We start from the raw sequence: 10,852 nt of genomic DNA, 5'->3' as shown, positions 1-10,852 counted from the left end.
ACTGCAGCAAAACATTCTTCCTGAAAGCACTTAAAATGGGCAAGAGAACCACACTTTTGCGCTCATCTTTTTTGCCTAGACATTTTACACGGTACCTCATTTTATCCTCACGAAGGTGGCGTTATGACCCCCATTTCATAGACAAGGATGCACGTGAGAGGGTGGTTTATAGTTATTCTGTCCATAGCCTTACACCTAATGTCTTGAAGAAAACTCTGCACCTCCAGAGTAGGAAAGTCTTTATTTTCCCTTCTCATCCTCATTCTTCTTTGGCGGTCACTCCTCTGACCTTCTCCCATCTTTCTCCTCTCACCCAAGGTCATAAAAAAATTCCTCTGAAAGTAGATCATAAGGCCCCATTCCAGAAGAGGGGTCTTGCCCTATTCCTGGAAGCAAAGAAGAATTTGAATAAACAGGACTTGCTGAATTCCCCCCATTTTATTACCACTAGAACATAGGGTTTTGTTCTCCAATCACACTTCTGTATGGCTGTCTATAAAAATACCAGTTTTCCCTGGAGTCTTTGGGTCTTCATTTATGATGCCTGCCATGTCACATAAAACTTTGGTCAAATAAATTTGTTATGCTTTTATCTTGTTAATCTGTCTCTGTTATGGGAGTGTCAGCTGTGACCCTTTGATGGTTGAAGAAAAGACATTACCTGCTGTCCCTTACAGTTTTTTTTTTTTTTGCTTCACATATTAAAGATTCTTGTACTAGTTTCCTGTTGGTGCTATAACAAATTATCACAAAGTTTTTGGCTGAAAACAACACAAATTTATCTTTATCTCACAGTTCTGAAAGGATGTCAGAAGTCCCACTGGTCTAAAACCAAGGTGTCTGCAGTACTGTGTTCCTTTTGGATGCTCTAAGATAAGAATCAGTTTCTGCATTTTCTGGCTCTTGCGGGCTGCTGGCATTTCTTGGCTCACAGCACTCTTCTTCAAAACCAGCAATAGCATCCCTCCAACCTCTGTTGTCACATTTCCTTCTCTGGTCCTGACCCTCCAGCCTCCTTCTTTAAAAGATCTTTGTGATTACACACGGCACACCTGGATAATCCAAGGATAATCTCTCCATCTCAAAATTCTTAATTTAAACACAGCTGCCAAGTACTGTTTGGCATCAAAGAAACTATATTTACAGTTCCAGGGGATTAGGAAAGAAGGAATTATTCTACCTACCACAAACATCATGTCTTTTATAATCTTAAAAATAATGACACTTTAAAAATCTTTGTCTCTCCTGAATTGTCAGCCAATTTGTCTGTTTCCTAATACAGTCAAGTGTTTTGTTGTTGTTGTTGTTGTTGTTGTTTATAAACAAACAAACAAAATCCATTCTCACTATGTCTGTTTCCTTAACTACCATTTATTTCCTTACTGTTAATTAGCTCCCCACTATAATTTACTTCTCTCTCCATGGTACAAAAACTTTTCTGTCAAAGTTCAAAATTACTTTCAAATTGCCAATTTCATAGACATTTACCAGTCCCTTCTTCTCTATTTGTTAGTAACCTTTGACTTTGTTGAACATTTTCTTCTTTATGAAATTCTCTCTTTTCTTGGATTCCAAGACAATACTCCTATTTACTGTGCCCCACTGCCCTCTCCACAGCCACCCACCCCCCCGCCCCACCAACTCTCTTCTTAAATCTTTGACTTCTACTCAATCTTTTTTGTGGACTTCTCTTCATCTTCCTGTCCTTAAACACTAGTGTTTTCTACAATATTGCTACTCAAAGTGTGGTCTGCATACTTGCAGAATCAACATCACCTGGAAGCTTGCTGGAAATTATGATGATTAGACCCCACTCCAGGGCTACTGAATCAGAACTTGTATTTTGACAGGACCCTCAGGTGAGTTGCACACATACTAAAGCTTGAGAAACACTGTCTTGAATTTCATACTGGATCCTTTAATATACTCCCTGAAAGAGCTGATCTACCATTCCATCTCTGGCCATAATCCTCAAATTTATATCTATCTTCAGCCTATATAACCTTTTCAGATTTAACTTGTATATTGAACTATCCATCAGACATCTTTCTCTAGATGTTCCTAAAGCACTTCAAATTCATCCTATTCAAAATGAGCTCATCATCTCCAACTCCCAATGTTCTATTTTAGTAAACAACAACTTTTTCATCTAAATATCCAAGCCAGGATATAAAAACCCCTTCCTTTCTTCATTCCCACGTCCTCACAATCATCTTGTCATGTTAATTTTCAGAAATGCCTTCTCTCATCTTCAACCATCGCCAGTGATCTATGTCATAGTGGCATCATCTATTATCTTTGAATTGGAGTATTTTTCTGCAATAATACAAAGGCCTCTTGACTACTACCACTCCCAAGTGTTTGAAAGATTCCTAACACACACACACACACACACACACACACACACACACACAATCATTTGATCCAAGCAGTCTGTGGTTTTAAAACTTTCCTATTGTGTGCAGACTAATGTCCCAACTTTTCAGCATGGTGATGAAGGGCCCCTTGATTTGGCCCCTAACTCTCTTTCTCACCAGCGGCCCCCTTGCCACACAGGTATTCTGAACTGTATGCATTATTTGTACCACATAACTTTATACTTCTCCAGCCCGTGTAATTCCTGCCACTTGACACAAGCTCCCTAACATTTTGCAACTGATATTACAAAATCATTATAAAGTCCTTCAAAACTGAGGCACCATATCTTTTTCTGACTTAATCTCTCCTTCTTCTCATAGAAAGGAGTATTCACTCTTTTATACACATACTGTACTTCTTCTTTATAAATACATACATATACTTCTCTGTTGGTTACAACACTTACAGAAATGTTTTGAAACTGTAACTACATGTTTCCTTGTCTACAGCAAAATTTCACTGAGATGGTGATTTTTTTTTTCTTATCTTTACCACTTTGCATAATGCTTAGCACATAATAGGCACTCAGTACATGTTTTATGAATTAACAAATAAAATCAATTAATCAAACAGCAGCCCTTGGGTCTCAGATTACAGAGGCATGAAAGTAAGAACCCCTGAACCCATTCACCCCACTCAGCTTTCCACTAGCAACTTAAAATGAAAGAGAGCCTCAAGCCAGTGCTTTAGAGAGGGCCTGGATATGGAAATAAATTCCACTGTATAATGATACTTTGTCTGGTTGTTGGATTTTCTCTTAAATTAGCTGGAAGACTAAAGGACATAAATATAAATGAGTGTTGCGATGTGATTATAATTCAGCACCTTGACTTTACATGTAAACATATTTAAAATATAAGAATGTGCACAATTTATAGTTACATGTTTTTAAGAAAGTGGTGGGTGGATTTCTTGTGATTGAGCATCCTAACCACTGGTTGCCTGTACACACTCAGGAAGATGTGGCTTTCTGCATAAAGAGGCCTGTCACTACAGCTATCTCTCTGAAGCAGAGTACACCCCTGGTCTATGAAGCCACCATGGGATCTACTGAGACTCACAAAAAAAAGTGCTTTTCCTCCCATGTCTGGACAAGGCAGTTCTTGGTTTCCACGAGGAGCTTCAGGCTGCCATGGCAACTCCCAGTCCTTTCTTTACTCTTTATGTGTGCTATTTTACCAGGAGAGGTAGAAAGCTGTAATCTTTTTCACTTCCCTTTTGCTCCTCTCCTTTCTTCTGTACTTAGTCTAGGATGGCAAGAGGTTAACACTAAATTCTGCTTGTGATTGTTCATTCCTTATGAGTCTGTGTCTGTGCAAACATCAGTGATAGAGACGAAAAACACCTGGATTCTAGTTTTTTCTCTAGAATGATGATGTGAACTCTTAATCGGAACAACACACAGTTCTAGCCCTGGCTTTTCTACTCAAAATGGAGAATGGGAGTAAAGGGTCTAGGCTACGGTGGAGAGAAACTAACTGGGTAAATGCCAAGTATTAGGATGAGCTTACTGGTATGCATAATCCATTTCAATTCCAAATGGGTGGGGTCATAGAAGACCCTAGAGCAGAAGTTCTCAAACAGGTCTGCATGTTAGAACCTACATCACAGGCTTTTAGAAACACAGATACCCTACTCTAGAATGCACTATATCCAAACAGGAGGTGACCCTGAATGGTCAGCACCAGAAAAAAACAGACAAAGAAATGAAGTGCCTGGAATGAAATTCTTTGAGGGATAAAAACCAAATCAAAGGCTGGTTGGAAAAACTGAAGTAGGATATCAGGACAGAGAAAAAGGGAGTGGATTATTTTATCAATATTGTGAAATCAAGGTCTAAGAAGCCAAAAATAGAACAAAAAATGAACGAGGCCCTCATAGTGAATTAGGATGTCACTATCAACATTGTACATACCACATACCCCAATCCTTAGGCTTAGTTATTCCTCTCTCTAATGCTGCACTGTTTTTAATTGTATTATATAGGGTACTACTTTTTGAATTGTAATTTGCTCATTTATTTGTTTTAATCACAAGGGGCTAATACTTCCTTGCCAAGAGTAGTTGTCAAAAAGAAAAGGTTGAATGAGCTATTTAATAATCAATGCTTTTGGTGCTGGACATGATAGTGTGGCAACAAGTGAAGGTCAAAAGTCAAAAATATTTACAGGGAACAAAAAACACCCCAACCGTAATCCTTGGCATGTAAGAATGAGATGCTTCTATACATTCTTATTAAAACCAACATGCCCACTTCTGGAAGACACTGACTAGATTTGGGTTACTGTTTTGGAGACCTGATGTCAATGTTAACTTTCTTTCATTCTATCAAGAATGTCAGCAGTAACTAGAGGTATCAATGAATTGATAATTTTGTAGTAAATAATGTACCATCATTTTTCCAATTTTAAATTCATTAAGTCATTAAACAAACATTTTATTTGAGGAAGGAACTGTGCTAAACATTTGAGAATAAAGTGATAATTGTGTTTGTGTGTGTTGTGGATAGGGTGTGATTTTATAACCTTTTTAAAATGACGGACTATCGTGTATGATACATGTAAACATGAGTATTTACAGATATTAATTTACAACAAATATACCTTACAGGAGGTGGTATATGTCAAGTACTGTGAAGGATCCATGATTTTGCCCTACTTGCAAAATAATATGTTAGTCTGCATAGTTTTATGGATCCTGACAGAAGATATGAAACTCCTGGTTCAGAGAGAAAGGACTTTATTACTAACAGTACAGCAGGTAGCATGAGGTTCATGTTTGTGTCAGCTCTCCACGTCCTCTAAGACTCCCAAAGGTGACATAGATAGTTATAGATAAATGCTGTTGGTTAGACACGGTTGGTTTTTGGAACGGCTGACGAAATCTGAGCTTACGAAACCACATTTTTTTTATAGTGGGCTGCAAGAAAATCTGCCCAATCTTTGCCCTAGAGGGAGGTTGTATTAGTTTGTTCTCATGCTGCTAATAAAGACATACCTGAGACTGGTAATGTATACAAAAAAGGAGATTTAATGAACTCACAGTTCCACATGGCTAGGGAGGCCTTACAATCATGGCAGCAGGCAAAGGAGGAGAAAGATACATCTTACATGGTAGCAGGCAAGAGAGCTTGTGCAGGAGAATTGCCCTTTGTAAAACCATCAAATCTCGTGAGACTTATTCACTACCACAAGAACAGTTTGGGGGAAACCACCCCCATGATTCAGTGATCTCCACCCAGCCCCGTCCTTGACATGTGGGGATTATTACAATTGAAGGTGAGATTTGGGTAGGGACACAGTTATACCATATTATTCTGCACCTGGCTGCTCCCAAATCTCATGTCCTCACATTTCAAGACCAATCATGCCTTCCCAACAGTCCCCCAAAGTCTTAACTTATTTCAGTATTAACTAAAAGGCCACAGCCCAGCCTCATCTTAGACAAGGCAAGTCCCTTCAGCCTATGAGCCTGTAAAATTGAAAACAAGTTAGTTACTTCCTAGATACAATGGGGGTACAGGCATTGGGTAAATACAGTCATTCCAAATGGAAGAAATTGGCCAAAACAAAGGGCTACAGGTGCCATGCATGTATGAAATCTAACGGGGCAGTCATTAAACCATAAAGTTCCAAAATGATCTCTTCTGACTCCGTGTCTTATATCCAGGTCATGCTGATGCAAGAGGTGGGCTCCCACAACCTTGGGCAGTTCCACCCCTGTGGCTTTGCAGGGTACACCCTCCACATTCCCCTGTCCCTGGCTGCTTTCACAGGCTGGCGTTGAGTGCCTGCAGCTTTTCCAGGTATATGGTGCAAGCTGTCAGTGGATCAACCATTCTAGGGTCTGGAGGATGGTGACCCTCTTCTCACAGCTCTACTAGGCAGTGTCTCAGTGGGGACTCTGTGTAGGGGCTCCAACCTCATATTTCCCTTCTGCGCTGCCCTAGTAAATGTTCTCCCTAAGTGCTCCATCCCTGTAGCACACCTCTGCCTGGACATCCAGGTGTTTCTATATGTCCTCTAAAATCTAGGGGGAAGTTTCCAAAACCTCAAATTTTGTCTTTTGCATACCCACAGAACCAGCACCACATAGAAGCTGCCAAGGGTTGAGGCTTGCACCCTCTGAAGCCATGGCATGACTGTATGTTGGCCCCTTTTAGGCATGGCTGGAGCAGCTGGGATGCAGAGCACCAAGTCTCAAGGCTGCATATAGCAGGGGTGCCCTGGACCCCCCAGCCCAGGAAACCATTTTTTCCTTCTAGGCCTCTGGACCTGTGATGGGAGGGCCTGCTGTGAAGGTCTCTGACATGTCCAGGAGACATTTTCCCCATTGTCTTGGTGACTAAAATTCAGCTCCTTGTTACTTACGCAAATTTCTGCAGCTGGCTCAAATTTCTCCCCAGAAAATGGGTTTTTCTTTTCTACTGCATCATCAGTCTGCAAATTTTTGAAACTTTTATGCTCTGCTTCCTCTCGAATGCTTTGCTGATTAGAAATTTCTTCTGCCAGATGCCCTAAATCATCTCTTAAGTTCAAAGCCCCACACATCTCTAGGGCAGGGGCAAAATGCTACCAGTCACTTTGCATAGCAAGAGTTGCCTTTACTCCAGTTCCCAACAAGTGCCTCATCTTCATCTGAGACTACCTCAGCCTGGACTTTATATTTCATATCACCATGAGCATTTTGGTGAAAGCCATTCAACAAGTCTTTAGGGAGTTCCAAGCTTTCCCACACCTTCCTGTCTTCTGAGTTCTCCAAGTCTGTAGGAAGTTCCAAACTTTCCCACATTTTCCTGTCTTCCTCTGAGCCCTCCAAACTGTTCCAACCTCTGCCTGTTACTCTGTTCCAAATTCACTTCCACATTTTTGGGTATCTTTACAGCAGCACCCCACTCTACCAGTACCAATTTTCTGTATTAGTCTGTTCTCATGCTGCTATAAAGACACACATGAGACTGAGTAATTTATAAAGAACAAGGGGTTTAATGGACTCACAGTTCCACGTGGCTAGGGAGGCCTCAGAATCATGGCAGGATGCAAAGGAGGAGAAAGGCACGCCTTACATGGTTGCAGGCAGGAAAGTTTGTGCAGGGAAACTCTCCCTTATAAAACCTTCAGATCTCAGGAGACGTATTCACTACCATGAGAACTGTATGGGGGAAACCACCCCCATGATTCAATTATCTCCACATGTCCCTGCCCTTGACACATGGAATTATTACAATTCAAGGTGAGATTTGGGTGGGGACACAGTCAAACCATATCAGAGGTATTATTTTTATTATAATGGACAGCAAACAATTTTTGCTCCTTGTCTGGAGCACGACACTATATTTTCCAAGGCTGTTTGCTATATAAACATCCTTGAAAAAGATAGTCTAGAAAAAAAGATCTGTCAGTTCTTCTGCTCTCAAGATGTGCTGAAACTCAAGGGATTCATGGAAAACTGTTTTCCAATAGTATAATGATAAAGGATACTGTTAACTCTGATATATAAAGAAGATGACAATTAAAAGGAAGAGTAATTTGAGTAAAGCAGATACCAAAAAATAAACACAGCTAAAATAAGAAATCCTAGATCTCATTAAGCAAGAGCAGGAGCTAGAGAAATGCAGGTGGAACAGTTGACCTATGCTTAAATCATGGAGAGAAAATAACTCAAAAGGTTTCTGTGGGAAACAGAAAGTATAAGAAACTTTTTAGAGAATATAGAGGTTATCTGAAAGGGCATCTTCAGGTTGCAGTGGCAGCTTGAAAGGACATTATTCCTTTTAAAATTATGTTTCTAAGAAATAATGCCTAGCAAACCAGGGAATAAATTAGGGTAAAGGTAAAAAGAAAATCCAAGTTTATCTGTGTGGCTATTACAAAGATATAGTCTAAAGCTACTATTCTCTGCTTGTAATGTGCTGACTTACAGAAAATGGGGGTGGTGGATGGTCACCACTGTCCAGCTTTTTGGACAAATTTCAAACTGGATCCTTTTAACCCTACCCAGTTTGAGGAGCTTGGGACTTTCCCTTTCATGTCATCATAGCCTTTCAGTTTGAGGGGCTAAGGTATTGAAAGTGGGGAGGAATTATTATATGAAGGTAATTGTAACAAATAACTCAGAAATCTTAAGGGCTTAAAGTTCATTTGTCATTCACAAAATCCATTTCTAATGCCCCTAGTCAGGTGATATTTTAGTCCATTTTGCTGCATTCGTAAAGAAACCCAAAATCCTAGTGACTTACAACAATAGTCCACATTATATAGTGGTGGTGGCTGCAGATGTTTTGTCTCTGCTTGATTCCATTTGGCTCTGCTCCAAGTGTCTTTTTATTCCCGGGTCCAGAATAAAGAAGAAATCTCTCTGTGGGATGTACCATTCTCATAGCAGGAGGCAGAAGCAAAAGAACTGGCAGAATTTCACAGTGCCTCCGAAAGCTTCTGGAAAGTGGTGGCATGTATCATGTATGCTCACATTGCATTAGCTCAAGCACACAGCACAGCTGAGCTTGACATCAATAGGCAGGGGTTCTTCCAGGGAAGTGAATATACCTGTGAGTTATAATATGACTTATGATGGATTTTTGTCTTGGAAAACATTTCTTCAAACTGTCATCCAGGGATCTTTCCTCCATCTTAGGGTAAAACCATTGTCTAGGGTCTCTCTGAGAAAAAGATATAAATAATGAGTAGGAAACCTTCTAGAAAACAATAGACATGAGCTGTGTGTATGGGGGCAAGGGAGGGTCCTAATCCAAAGGGAAGTTCAAAAAAGTATATATGAAAGGAGGGAAGAGGTACCAGTCAAAACATGGCTTAGCAATTGCTGACCATTATCATGGTGCACTGAGGGCTGGGTCACTCAGGACACTCAGGGGAACTTTTCTAAATACTAGACAGGGAAGAGGCACCTGCAATATGTTTTGCAATATGTTTTTCTGTTTCTAACAGTTCACCAGCTATCCCAGGCAAGATTCAGTAGACAGAGTTCCTTTTCCTTGACTCAAGTTGTTCAGTGGGGATCTCTAGTTGAAACCCATCCTTCTGGTTCCCTCAACTTCACGGGAAGGTAAACCTATTTTCTTTACTCTGTAATCCTGAGTGGTTCTGCTTTTAAATGAACTTTTCTCTTCATGTTTATTAAATGGGCAGAGTTGCCACAGTAGAATTAGAAAATAACAAAATGCAGTAAGCCAGAGAATCATCGTTTTGAAGAAAGAATTTCTCCTTTATTTTAGGTAGAAGCAATAGAAAAGTTAGACTGACAGCAAGTGATAGACAGAAGGCACCTGGGGAAGCCGTCAGTCTTTTAGAGGTTACTCTTTCTCTGGACTGGAGTCCTACATCCTAACTCATCATATGGGTAAATAAGAGGAATGTGCAGCTAGATTAAGATTCAAATATGAAACAAGATCTTGAGGAAATTCTTTACTCACCAGAGTCCCAGTTTTATTTGTTCCCCAGTCTCTAACTAACTTTCAGTTTCCCATGATTATACTCCAAACATACAGAGGTTCATTATTCGTCTATTTATTTGTTTATTAACCTCATTTCAACATCCTGGCTTTAAATTGAGAGCCCAAAGCTGTTTAAATAGACCCATTATGCTAGTAAAATCCTAGTGTTTTCAGTAACATGCAATTGGACCTGGCACTTTAATTGAAATTACTTGTGTGCATCAATGAATAAAAGAACGCCATGGTGACTAAAAGCATTGCTCATCATGATCCCTCAATTCTTTATACCTTTTCTCCAAAAAAATTACTCTGTTGATTCTTTGACTATTTAAATGTCATTGTTATTCTAGCCACAAATGAGTTTTGACATTCTGAATAAACAGTTGGCGAGCATGCTCCAAATGGGAGGAGGAACATCAAGAAGATGCTCCTGAGAGTGACAGAGAGCATGGGAGGACATGGTGCATGAGACCATCTGAGTCACTTTCGTGAAATGGTTGGAAGCAGCAGCTTTATCTCTACTGTAATGGATAAACTCCAGATCGCAGTGGCTTTATAGAAGGGCATAAAATCCAAATGGCTGCAGGGGAGGGATCCTCTTGTTTGGTAGACTGCTTAAGTAGTTCATATAAGGGGACCTAGACTCTATATGTCTTGGGGCACTTTCCTTCTCTAGAGTCTCAGATTCCTCCCCATTCAGTCTATGGATAAGGAAAGAGACAGAAGCGAATCCTGAGTCAGGCCTGGAAAATTGCATCAATCACTTCTTCCCATATTCCATTGGCCACAACTCACTGCACGACCCCACCTAACTGGAGGCAGGGGATGGCTGGGAAACATAATTTAGGTGAATGCTCAAAATAAACAGGATAGGACTGTAATGAACAGGACAGTTTTTGCAACCAGTTAGTCCTAAAATTAAGAATGCAATTAAAGCATTCTTACTTTAGTTCTTCAGTGTTTACAAATTATTGCTAAACACCT

The 10,852-nt window shown here is 40.1% G+C and overlaps 1 long non-coding RNA gene across 1 annotated transcript in view; it reads right to left on the bottom strand.

The window, feature by feature from the left end:
- Positions 1–9,001: 9,001 nt before the first annotated feature.
- LOC108517853 (uncharacterized) overlaps positions 9,002–10,852 on the bottom strand; it is a 67,541-nt gene continuing 65,690 nt past the window's right edge. The window contains exon 5 of the long non-coding RNA XR_001882223.1: positions 9,002–9,076. This is a non-coding gene — a long non-coding RNA (uncharacterized LOC108517853). The remainder of the gene's footprint in view (positions 9,077–10,852) is intronic.

This window comes from Rhinopithecus bieti, unplaced genomic scaffold (assembly GCF_001698545.2).
Source record: "Rhinopithecus bieti isolate Rb0 unplaced genomic scaffold, ASM169854v2 scaffold_41114, whole genome shotgun sequence".
In the NCBI taxonomy this organism is placed as follows: domain Eukaryota; kingdom Metazoa; phylum Chordata; class Mammalia; order Primates; family Cercopithecidae; genus Rhinopithecus; species Rhinopithecus bieti.
This window is presented reverse-complemented; position numbering and strand designations above follow the sequence as displayed.